At 42.6% G+C, this 13,569-nt stretch overlaps 1 long non-coding RNA gene across 1 annotated transcript; it reads right to left on the reverse strand.

Annotated features, from left to right (window-relative positions):
• Positions 1-4,178: 4,178 nt before the first annotated feature.
• LOC129383616 (uncharacterized) lies at positions 4,179-10,640 on the reverse strand. The gene is made up of 3 exons (XR_008611482.2): positions 10,584-10,640; positions 9,309-9,445; positions 4,179-4,224 (listed from the first exon to the last, which is right to left on the reverse strand). It is a non-coding gene; the product is annotated as an uncharacterized lncRNA (long non-coding RNA).
• Positions 10,641-13,569: the final 2,929 nt, after the last annotated feature.

The following is a 13,569-nucleotide window of genomic DNA, read 5'->3' on the forward strand; positions in this document are numbered from 1 at the left end:
GCAATAACAACACGTGCTGCACAAAGGACACAGGATCTCCCGTACCTTGGTGCACCAGTACTTATCACTCCCTGGAAACAGCACACAGCCAAAAGCATGGTTGCATGCATTTCAGAAATAAATAAAAACCTCCACTTGGTCAAAACTTTTTCGCAACACCACCTCGACCAGGAGGGAAAGACACCACAGCTCGTTGTCGTAGCTCATATTGAATGCAATAGAGCGCAAGCAATGCATGGATTGGCGACGGTAACAAGTGCAGTACTACAGAAGCATACGTTTGCCTGTGAAGCAGTTTTTTGCCGTTTTAAGCACACATTTTATACCTCTATTCATCAAAGTTGTCATTTATCTCCAGGGATGCTTCTACTAGTACTTTCACATATAGGACTTAAAGGTAGTACTGAAAGCCAAAGAACAAAGTGCAACAAAGCGCTTCCACTTCGAATATTGTTTCAGCATTTACGAACAAAACAGCATGTGTAGCTGTGCATGCTGTTCAATATATAAGCATGCACTATTTCCTGAAATATATGTATGCTCCATTTACTGCCAGTGACCTGCTTATACCCAATAATTTAGTTTATTTTTCACCATGTGCTTGCATTGAATATCCCACAGGCATAGTAAGTTAAGCTATCAGAATAACAATCAGCTAGTCTAAGCTTACCTAATTGAACAAAATCATTGTAAAATTTGTGACGAAAAGTCATAAGAAAAGTATTTATTATTTCATTAAAGAGATATGCTTACATAATAATGTTTGCACATTTTAAAAGTAAAAAGGAAGATAAGAAGTTAAACCATACCAATACAAAGACATAAGCGCCGAATAATGGCACAGGCTTGTTCAAATAAATTTTAAGCAGAAAAGTTTTTTTAAAATAATCTCGCTACGAACTATCACGTTTTCATTCGAAAAGCACTGCATCTTATTATAAAGTACAAAAATAAGCGGTCACATAAGTAAGAACAAGTCTGAGTGTGTCTATGTTAACACAAGGATAGAAAGTTGGGCGAGTTGGTACAGTAAGATGATCTTGGATTGTAGCGCGAAGTGACACGTACACACACTAGAAGCAGACCAGGATGAGCGCTAACTCTCAACTAAATTTTTATTGAAACGAAGAACATATATGTATAGGTGACTGCAAAAAACCGCAGCGTAAGAACATGACAAGGTATGAAGACATCAGTTAAACATATCAGGAAGTAAGGAAGTAAAAAAGGAAACAACAAAAAGACTACTTCAGATTAACACACGTGTTCTGAAGATACTGAAATTCGCATCCTAACAGAGACAAAGATGCATGGCTAATGTAAGTCTCTCCCAATCTTTTAATGTGGAATGCCTCTCTATCTATTTGTTGTGAAAAACTTTGTTTCATATTGTGTGGACATTAGTAATGGCAAACTTAAGAGCTGAGTAAGCTAGTCATGTCCACACAATATGAAACAGTTTTTCACAACAAATAGGCTCGAGAAGGCTAGTTATCCAGTGCATTTATTATCACTAACCTGCAAAAAGCTTTTAAAATGGGTAAAAGGCCAGGCTAAGAAACAAGAAAAACAGAAAAAGGTTTGCTGTGGTGCCCTATATACATAGATTATCAGATGGTTTATGGAACGTGGCCAATACATATGATGTGGATAACGTTTTCTTGGCCCCGCAAGTTGTCTATCATGTGCCTATGATAAATAGGAAACTTGAACAGGGTGGCAAAACAGAAAAGATAATTGCGGCGTTAGACATGTGTCCCTTTTTGTGCCTTGTAACAATGGTATAGTTTATCAGTATCCTCTCAAGTGCGGGAAGACTTGCATTGTACAGAGCGGCAGGTGCATTAATATTAGACTAAAAGAAAACAAACATTCACTTTACAACCCTAATGCTTCACATCTAGCATCACATTGTTTCAAGTGCGGTTGTAAACCTTTGTTTGAAGACACAAAAATTCTTTCGAGACAAATGTCAAACCACACGGGAAATAATCAAGGCATTCCACATTAAAAGATTAGGAGAGACTTGCATTAGTCATGCATCTTTGCCTGTTAGAATGCGAATTTCAGTATCTTCACAACACGTGTGTTAATCTGAAGTAGTGTCTTTTTGTTGTTTCCTTTTTTGACTTCCCTACTTCCTGATATGTTTAACTGATTTCTTCATACCTTGTCATGTTCTTATGCTGCGGTTTTCTGCAATCACTTTATATATATATATATATATATATATATATATATATATATATATATATATATATACATATGTTCTTCGTTTCAAGAAATATTTAGTTGAGAGTTAGCGCTCATCCTGTGTGCTTGTAGTCTGTGTCCGTGTCACTTCGCGCAACAATCCAAGAGCATGTGTGAACAAAACATGGCTAGTAATAACTAGTGAGCACTGCACAAAAGTTGAACATGAAAACTAGTAATAGTAAAGACATATACTTGCATAGACAATATATAATACTATAGACAATATTTTGCAGCTGAACTGCAAAATATTGCAAATATCACAAAAGCAGCATAAAAACTGGGCAGGACAGAGCACTGACTGTTAGTTATAGTTGCAATATGCACACCAAATCTAGACATAAGGCAAAACTAAACTGCCGGAACTGGTCATCTCTCCAAGAGACCACTGAGGAACGAAAGGTACACTTTTTATAATTCCATCTCATAAATTACTGATCTAATTAAACTTGACACATGACCCCTTGTGTGTAACAAATGCCCTGTTCTCATTACATATGCATGATTACCAGCCTTGGTGAAAGTATGACTTGCACTAATGTTTGAACCCCGGTAAACATGCTGCTTGTTCTCAACTTTCTGTTCCGACAGCACACTTGTGGGCAGTTGTGAACGTAGTTGCCTATAGGGCTCAAACACCATGTTTTGGCTGCACAGGTACTGTCTACCGAACACCTGGTTCAATATAGCTTGCATCTCGGAATGTGCAGCCACACTGGTGGCACAGCATTATTTTTTCAACTTGCCAGTTGATAAAGCCTCAGCACCTGCAATCACCTGTGATTGCTCGTAAAGGTGCCATAAGGTCAGGCAGCAAACACAGTTACCACGTAGCAAAATTTTCAGAGTGCATTGTGTGAGTCGAGGTGTGTAATTTGTGCTTTAGTTTGGCAGTACGGCCACATTCATTGCAGCTCCTACATTCCAACATCAACAAAATTAGGACAGTTCCTTCAGTATGGTGGCAGATGCTCAGCTGCAGGCTTTCTAGAACCATGCCTTATCTTCAGACAGTGCCAGTACAGCCCGTAGCACATCTTTCAAGCACTCCAGACAAGTACACCGATTACACTGTACACAGAGCATCTGGTATCCATTTACCTATAGAGGCAAGGTAGCCCCTAGAACACGTTTTGTGACAGGCATGCTGGGCACTTTGTCCCCTGAAATGCAAGTGCCATTTGGTACTTCAGTGCCTCTAGTGTCCTTTACATCTAAATGAATATTGAGTATATAGTAGTAACATGAAGACGATAAACAAAAGCCATCAGCTATCAACTGTGTGGCAAATCTGGGTGCAAGTTATTCTCTTATCAAGTATACCTGTAGGCATTGTGACCAATGTGCTCCCAAGATGTATGAGGCATTATCATTGCAGAGTTGTAAGGACATGACAATCCTAGGATGATTATGTTCTTCAGGTTTTTTCCCCACTTTCCATCTTTTGAAACGTGTATACTATAGTCATGAAACCAAAAATGCTACAACTGGCGTGTGATAAGTTTTGCGACATTTTTTCCTAGCAGCTCATTGAAACGAGCCACGATGACAAATTCAAATGCTGTTACCTCATCAGACATACAAATTTCTTAAACACTAACAAAACCAGATAGGCATTAGAGTGAGCATCACTTAAATACATTACACTGTTTTAAAGTTATTGCACCACTTTGTGCCAGGTAAAAATGTTATAAACATCAAAAATGTTAAGATTCTACGGCCAACCGTGAAAACTAAATAAAAAAATCATTAAGCTTTCTTAAACGGGTACAGGAGCTTTACAACTGGCCGTCTTGGTGATGGACACGCAGATAGATGAGCAGCCATTCCACTGAGACGAGAATGTTGAGGACTTCGCATGGAAGTCTTCGAGACACTGCAGAGTAGCTCTTGGTCCACATGAAGGAGATTGCTTGCATACACGTCTGGGCCATCATACTGAATGCATGGTGTTACCGGAACCTTTTCCCCCTGCATTGTGGTAAAAAAGAGGTGAGGCATGCAGACAGGACACGAGAGTAGAGAAGTGAACACGAACGCGAGAAACGTGAAAAATTTCATTAAATTGTTTTAATAGATAAAATTTTGGTACTATGTGTCATTCATTATGAGGGTTCATAACCGCAACATATTTCATATATAAGCAGGTAGAATTATCAGCTTGGTCAGTTTGTACAAGCTCGTTTGAGGCAAGAAATCGAGTTTCACAAACACAACCTCAACATTCTTGATTGAAAAAGGAACACCTCAGATCACATGCAGTCCTCTGAGTGGGAATTGCACAGTTCAAGAAAAACAAATTAAAACTCTCACACCAATCCCAAAAAAGGAATAAGCACCTGCTACTGCACAAAGCTAATTGATAGGTTTTAGTAGCACAAGGTCATCTTTGGCCAAAGAGCACCAAGTCTATATTGCAAAAGATAAACTTAGCGCATCTTTACAAAGCAAATATACAAAGATGACTAATGCCTCTCTGCGCTACAGTTGCTTTGCTCTAGCGTGAAGTCATTTTAATGCATGCACACGTACATATACACGATACACCCAAGTGTAACAGCTGCAGAATTAAAATTGGGCAGCAACGAAGTCGCAACCTTTAACCCTTGATCCCAAGCTGTACTAGTGACTGCAGGTAGTACCAATATCGCCAATGACGAGTCGCACTCTTTCTGCCCGATGTTATGCTGCTCTTATTGTCAAAGATGAGTTACAGTCGGCATTGAGGGAAAGCTGCCCTCAAGAGCAGCTCTTATTTTTGTGTTATTTCTAACCAGAGACCAATGAAGTGATTATTTTTAGAATGAGAATGACACCGAAAAATTGAGTACGTAAAAAATTTGGAAAATTTTGTACATTTTTCCGGAATTAACTAGGGGGTTAACGGTTGAAGCGGCAATCCAGAAACTAGAACAAGTTTTGACATGTTTGCTACCAGTGAATGCTAGAAAATATGTTGGCATTCTGTAGTTTTGTCCAACAATGCAAAATGGATTCTTAATAACTGAGGAAATAAATGGAAAAGTATCATGAAATATCTTTCGTGAATATAATGCAGAATCACTCAACTTCTGTTACTATATAATCTCCACTTGATTAACCTGCACTTCCTGAACTAGTTCAGGAGGTGCTGCATTTCAATACTCATTCCACCAGTTCAACGTGACAGCAACTGCACGTTGTGATTTGTTTTACTTAGTGCAGGCTTTGTACAGGGCGAGTTCACAGCAGTCCGTGCACTTGGACGAAAGGTAGTGCATGTTTACGCAGCAGGTGTGGTGCCGCTTTTGCAAGAGTGAGGTGCAGAAATCAGTTTCATACAATAATTACTAGAGGGAACTCTGACATTAGTGTCTACAGTAGATCAAACAAGAACGGCTGTACCAGCATGGAAATTATGGGAAGTACATGGATTTGCCTAAACATCGTCTGTTTGGCTTCAAGTGGCTTTGTGACTTTGTAAACTAGTCATTTTCAACAATATACTGTGTAATAAATAAATAAACATTAAAATCGTCTGACGACAGGATTCAAACACAGGAACTCTTGAGCAGAAGTCTGATATTGAAACCATTAAGCCACGGAGGCATGTAACGACAAGCGAGTGCAACGCCCTGATGAAGTTATCGCGGGCATACCAGTGCCTTGAGACGCTTGGCGCCTTTCGATTTGGCCACCTGGACAAGCTCAATCGTTGCAATTAATAGCAATTGTGCGTGTTGGCGCCGTCTTCTGCACTTCGAAGAGTATAGACTGCGCTTAAATTTACGACAATAAGATTTATATAGCGTATAATATACGAAGCCACAAGAACGTCTGAATTCACAAGCACGAATATCAGACAAATCCATATGCTTCCCATCATTCCCATGGTGGTACGACTGGAGCGCCAGAGTTCCGTCTAGTAATTACTGTAAGAAATTCTATGGCAGAAATAACCGAAGTGCTGGCATTTTGTTCTGGAGTAATAAACACAAGTTTTGCTGTCCCATAAATCTTACTGGTCATTAATTCCAAGTTTTAGTGCAGTCACATGTCTAGTAGGCAATTGTGGTATTTTGCATAAACATTGCAAAGCCAACTGTGATGAATGTTCACGCTGGTAAATTGTTTATGATCGAGTAGCATAGACTACTGAAGCAATCTCTGGAAGGCAAGTGAAGTAATTTTCTTATTAGCAGCCTTTAAACAGCATTCGAGCATATGACACATGCACCTCAGATATGCAGATATTTCTTTGACTCAGCAAGAAGCGATGCTTCATGTTCCACGAGGCTACTTCAACCAAAGCAGTATTGGTGCTCTCTAAAAACAATACCAATGCAGATGATTCAAATATTTTTCAGGGGCAACAGTTATACCTGAAATCATGCTAGATTAGTTTTTTTAAACACATGATCAGACCATGTTAGAAGTGCTTCTTCAAATCCTCCTATTTATTAGACTAGTCATATATCTGAACACAAAGGCTACTAATTAGGTCCCATGCTATATCATCATCTTAACAAAAACTTCACTTAGTAATACACATGCTGTGATAAGATTTGAGACCACATTGAGATGCTGAACAATGTGAACTCATCATTTTTAAAATGAAGCTCCTGTTCTTCCAAATGAGAAGAAAGGATACTGAGGGTCAAACTTTTTCTGAATCACAGCTGGCAGATGCCAGGGAAGGCACGTGGAAACTTATTTGTAATGTTCTATTTAAATGTAGAAATGATAAAGAGAAATGAAAATGGTAAAAAAACAGGCATGGGGGAGAACGAACCTACAGCATTTGCATTAGGCATGCGATGCACTAACCACTGTGCCACCGAGGCAGCATTCAACCGTCCACAATGGCCCCTCAGATTGTCGACGCTCGAACACGGCCGTAGTACCACAGTGGTTAGTATATCACATGCGTAATGTGAAGGTTATGGGTCCGTTCCTCACCCACAGGTGGATATCTTTTAATCCACTTTCATTTACCTAGAATTTATCATTTCTATACTTCATATAAAAAACTTAAAACATGTTCCTGTATGCTTTCCTTGGCCTCATTATCTGCTGGCTTCTTCCAGTTCTGTTACTTCCAACACTTATACATATTCTAATCTGGTAAGTAAACAGCTTTTGCATGATGCTGGAATGCAATATAAAACATTATTGCAGGGCCGTGTTATGTAGAATGCCTTACATTGCCCAGGCAAGGTGTATTAATGTCAATTTGAAAAAAAAATTCCCACTCTAGGCAGAAATGCTGTGTACTGCTGTGTGCAACAGGGTTTAACGAAAACAACTTGTTCAGAAATAAAGCCACGAAACAACGAGGAAATATGAAAACTAGATGAAAATTTGTGCAGTTGCATGTTAAAAATTTAGCACAGCAACAGATGAAGACATAATGAAGGAAGCGCGAGGATGGTTTATTTTGGACACATGAGGGAATATACTTGAAAGATGCATATGAGCTTACACGTGGAGAAATATTGTTCATGTAGCAGCTAAACTACGAACAGGCCTAGAACCCACTGATACAAGGTGTCGAGCATGTAAATCTTATCATGCCCTTAAGTCAAAGAAACATGGCCGTTTCGCATGATTCGCTACACATGGCTGGCTCACACAACTTAGCCACTGCTATATATGCCTTGTAATTACCAGGTGGTCTGTCTGACATGTGCAAGCTTTAAATATGAAAAAGTGCCACGTAGCTGGAAAGCACCAAGGTAATGTCGTTTGCCATTGTTTTGAGGAAGTGAAACCAATTCTTGCATTTTTCCTAATTAGGTAATTAGTTATTAACGATTATTTAACTGCTCAAATATTATATTCAAAGCAAGAGTGTCAGTGCGAAAATTGTAGAGCATCCTGAAAAATTACCAATCCAGCTTTCTACTGCTCAATAGGTGCAACAAGTTTTTTTTTTCAAGCTTGAAAGAAGCCAGTGAATACATGCGAAAAGTGCCATGCAACTAACCACTCGTGCACCTGAACACCATTTGGCTCCCCCTTTCATGCTTGAAAAAAACTTTTTGAAAAGAATATTTTACAAATCGATTAATTATTATTGACTATGTTTTAGGCAAAATGCATGAAATAGTGTGACTGCCACCTCCATTTTCGGCGACATGAATTGACTCCATTTTCATGTCCCAATCCAGCTATACATGGTGCATGTTTTGAGCTGGTTCTGTAATTTAGGCTGGTTTTGACTAATTGAAGCTTCGCACCCTAATAACAGAGTCAGCCTAAAAAGAAATTGGTACATAAGTGGTCGCTGTCAGTACTCCATACTCCTTTAACTTAGTGCAAAGTGCTTGTGAGCCAAGAAGTTGGTAGTTCTAAGCAGTATTTCTCATTTTGACCTGGTGTTATAGCCCACTTACTATGATGCCATGCTGCTCAGTCATGCTGGTCCTAACTTCAATGTAGGCCATGGCAGCTGCCCTCAAATGGGGGTAAAATGCAATAACGCTTATGCACTTAGATTCGGGTGTACATTAAAGAAGGCCAGGTTCCCAAAACTTCAGGTTGTGACTTTGGAATGTAAAAGCCCATAATTTATTTTAATATCTAAAGGTGCCTTATTAGGAGCAGGGGCATCATTTTGGGCTTTCACTGTACTGCCACGGCACCAAGAAGCTCCGAGTAAGTAAAAACAATTTCTTAGACAACGTACATATCTTGCAAACATTTACAAACACTTCTCTGCATGCACCTCTGTTGCTGTTATATTTAGATCCGTATGCCAGGCGGGTTATGATGTTAGAACATGTTTCAAACTTGTTTTTTTTACCGCTTTAATGTTATTGGTTATATTGCATCTCATTGTGTGTCGAACGCACATTTCAGTGCATCAATTTCTTCAGAAAGTGCACTCCTCTTTATTTATTTGTGCATGCAGAAAGGGTTCAGAAGAACTGCTTTCTGAAGATCTGTATAACAAGCAAAAAACAATTCTATGTAGGCTGCACAAAGAGAAAGGATGGGTTTGTAAATATGTTATTTAGTTCTTAAAAAAAGAGGCAGCTGTCAGTATTCTGTTCCAAAGTAAAAATTGCCCCTACCTGGCTCTGTTTCATTTTCCGATGTTGATGGTCCATTCGGGGGCACTCAACTGATAGGCTGCACTTTGGCCATGTCGGGTGTGCTGTCACCAGGCCCAAGGTCGATCGACATCCTCACCAAAAGTCGAGTCCAAACGCTATAAAAGAAACATCTCATCATTTTGCTATCAGTTTTGTCATCTTGCGTGTTTCACACACGGCCGTAAGTGAAATATTTCGTCACTTGGATACTGAAAAAAATTCAAGCATTTTCTGGCAGCCAAGCTGAATAAACATAAATGGAGAACAATAAAGAGTAAATGCAGCTGTCACATTAGATTGATCAAGTACAGCAGAAATGGAAATAAATCAGTGATACTGTGTCTGTTGGCATTTAATGCAAGAAACGTAAACACAGGAACTTGCAGCCACGCCACTTTGAATTTCCCGCGTTTGCTACACCTCACAACAAGTTTGGCATCGTCCGGTACTCGGGGATAGTAATCGCTTAAAATCAAGATGAACGAGCGTCGGCATAAATTAACAGGATACTTAACCGGGCAATATTGGCGCATAAAACAACTCACGTAGCGAAGCTACTGTCAATTACCCGATGACGCATCTGCGGGCGGTGCGGTTTGGGCGAACAATTCAAAAAGGAATGAGAGTTTCACTTGTTTCACGCCTACTAAGCTAAGACAGAATTTGAGTTTCTTACTAAACTATACTGGACATTTACGCTCCGAATAAAACACTGGAAATTTTGTTACGTCACATTGCATACGTATGAAAGTGAGGAAATTGCTTTTATTGTATTCTGCCCAGACGGCATGCAGCAGCTACCACTCTCATGCAACAAAAGCATGAAAGTGGTACTCGCGGCACGGAAAACAAACATATACAGCGCCAACGTTACGCCTCTTAGAGTTGGACTAAGCACGATCAAGCCAGTTAGTTTTCTAGCTTTCATAACGCCATGAACACGACTAAACATCGCGCGAAACAAATGTCTGCTTTCGAAAATTATTACCGCTTCCATTTATATACCTATCGCTGCCACAAGCAAAAGTCAATGGGCTAGCTGTCCACAAGCCGCAGATTAGACAGACAGCAACATATTACGGTAACGTAAGACAATTTCAACGCTGACTTAGCAGCCGCGGTGTGCTCTAAGTGCCACAGTTCTCGTTTGCCGCTCGAAATTCACACCATGATGACGGGCACTGCAATTTCACATGAAATATTGCACGCTTTGCTCCGGAGCTCAATAGGAGGGCGAAACGCATTTGCACGTACCTGAAATCCGCATGCCGGAAACCCGTCGACGCTTCCGAGAACGGGGCACACAGCCATGGGGCTCTTACATTGCCCAGGGGGCGCTGCGAAAAAGGCGCTAAAAAGCGCCCTCTGTCCTAAAATGGGTCGTACCAAGCTCGGTCGTCTGCTTCGGAAAGCACGTTTACAATATGGACCCGCCACTTTCGGTTGTGTTGTATCACGGCCTGCAGCGAATATCGGGCGCCGGAGATATTTTTCAAGGGTGGCACGCTGCGTAAAGGCAAGAAATTATGCAGTGCCGAATACGTGTATGCCGTTCAAGAATTAAGCGGCGAAGTTTTAGCGCGGTGTCAATCGCAAGTGAAGCGAGTCGCGTACGAAGTGGAACTTCAGGTAAGGTTTGCACGCTGCTAGATTCAGGCGCACAAACGCGAGGAAATGCTTGCTATAAATGAATCCACAGCAGCGATAAGCAGACATCATGTGTACGGAACTGCTCGAGCACACGACGGTACGCGCCGCGACGGCAGCGGTCTTTCGACATGCCGCGAAACGGCGGGTCTCCTGCAATCTTTGTTGACTGCATGTCGCTAAACAAGTAGTTATGCCTGCGTTGTAGTAGCGGCCATCTGTCCCTTTTAGTAACTGGTAATAACGGATGCAATGCATATGAGCTCGCACGTACGTGCGAATCGCGCTGCAGCACGAGCTTGTGCGCTGCTCGCTTGATGTAGCTTTTAATGACAACGCTCGAACATCGATCTGCTGTACTCAATACTGTCTAGCTGCGCTGCCTCAACATGCTGGCTTGAGGTCTAGTATGAGCACATTTAACTCTCTAACCTGTGCTGCTCGTAGTGGGGTAGTAAATTGTCACCTAATCAGCCCGGCCATTTGTGGTCATTTGCACACACCTGGGCACCTCACCACTTCGCACCGGTCGAATTGTTAATTGTCACTGTGGCCGGGTTTCGAATCGTGAATCACTAGCCATGCCTGCTGCTATGTCGGTCTGCCGTCGGGACTGTAGGTGCAAAAGACCTAATTTTACAACGCAGATCTATAATCAAGCAAGCTTCAAGACAGGTGAAGCAGTCAGCATGGCGCGAAGTTTCGCTTACCCAGCGCGACGAACTGCAGTTATCCAGCGCGCCCGACGCTCCGCTTCGTGAGGCCTTGAAGAGAAACGATAGAATCGGATGTTGGGATTCAGGCCTTCTTGTTCATGGCAGCCCACGACGCAGCAGTATCGATGGTGACGCTTTTTCGATGCTGAGATAGGTCCCTCCGGATCGGCGTCGCCGATTCCTTCTGCTTCCAGCATTACGTCTCACGGAGAGTCCGTTTTCGTGAAACTATAGGCTGCGGCTAGCTCGCAGCGTGGTCGGCGTGGTCTGTGAGAAGTGACGAGCCTTTTCGCACTCGCAACAGGGCAGAAAAAAGTGCGAATCGACGCAAAACTCGGCCTAGAAACGTGCTTCGCCACAGCCAGGGCTCAATACGACCCAAGCTGGTACGACCCAGACGTCGTTTCCCGCGCCACCACCAGGCGCCGCTACTATACCTCAAACTCCAGCGCAAGACGCCCATACACCCGTACGGCGGCTTGACTTGGACGTGAGGCACTTCTATCAAATGTTTCACATGCGACATGTTTCACACCGATTGCGCGAACACGAGAAAATGCCGCAGGTCGCAATGCGACGCCGTGCACCCGTGCAGCTACCGATGAGCTGCGTGCGCGGACTTGCAGAAAAACAAAACTATGACAATACGGCCGGCGCGAAAGGATGGCGGCTCTCGTTGCGGAGACGAAGCGGACGAAGAACGGAGGAAGGAAACTAAGGAGAGGCCCTGACCTCACTCTTTGTGAAGCAAAAGTGAAGCCGGAATTTGGCGTTGCTCATGGCGATGCTCCGCCTTTTGGGCCACCCTCCTCTCTTGTTTACATCTTTCGCGAAACCACGCCGCGCTGCGCGTGGTGTCGCGCGCGGAGCGCGCGCGCTCGCGCAACATCTGGCAGAGCACGGTGCAGGTAACACAACGCAACAAGACACGGTGACTAACGCAAACCCGCCCACTCAGCGCCTTTGCCACGGCCCGAAACCTACCAGAGCAACACGTGTGAGCGCTCAAAACCATAACAACGCCGCCATTGTGGCCCAAAAGGCGTGGCCATACAACAAAAAAAATGAAAAAGCAGCAATAAAATGAGAACCTACTACGTCATTTCCGCCACACTTTTCTCCTAGCGCGCGGAGGGGGTAGGGCCTCTCCTTAGTTTCCTTCCTCCGTGGGACGAAGCAATGGCGCGCGAATGAATGTTGCCAACTGTTGGTTCCGCGTTATGCCGGCGGTGGTGGCTTTAGTGGCGTGTGTTGCGGCTGTCTAATTTTTTATTTCTTTTCCCCAAACAGTATAGCGAAGATCAGTTCTTTGTTTGCATTTTTACTGTGTCGTTTGGTATTATCTTTTTGTCCTTTAATGCTATTAAGCAGCCAATTATGGCACCCCAGGTTCGCGCGCGCCAGCTTTGCGCGCAAATCTCGGAGGCCATAAGAGAACGCGTTAGAAAATGCCGTTCTTGTCGTTAACGTTTCATCATCGTTTCTTCAACTGAGTTAGAGGCGTAGTGTCCCTTTTCCCGGGGTGGGGAGGGTGCGATCAAGACGGAGTTGGTTGTTATCGCGACATCCGCGAACCCTGCGATTTTTTTTTATAACGTAAGCATTTCTATAATTACCCACAAATAAAAACCATCCGTCCGTCAGTCCGTACCGCACGATACCTTTCAAAATAGAACCCGCAGCAGCGAGTGAATTCACCTTCGTGCTAGCTCTCGCTTCAACGCGACTGAAGCGGCGAGAACACAGCGCTCACGAAGCTCTCAGCTTATGTCGCACTATGCTCTTTTCGCAGATCACTTTCATGATAGGTGTACGTGCGTCTGTTTTCAAAGCGAAGTAAACGGTGAGAACACAGCGCGTGGAGTTTTCAGCAGTGG

The sequence above is a fragment of the Dermacentor andersoni genome, chromosome 8 (assembly GCF_023375885.2).
Source record: "Dermacentor andersoni chromosome 8, qqDerAnde1_hic_scaffold, whole genome shotgun sequence".
NCBI classification, from domain to species: Eukaryota; Metazoa; Arthropoda; class Arachnida; order Ixodida; family Ixodidae; genus Dermacentor; species Dermacentor andersoni.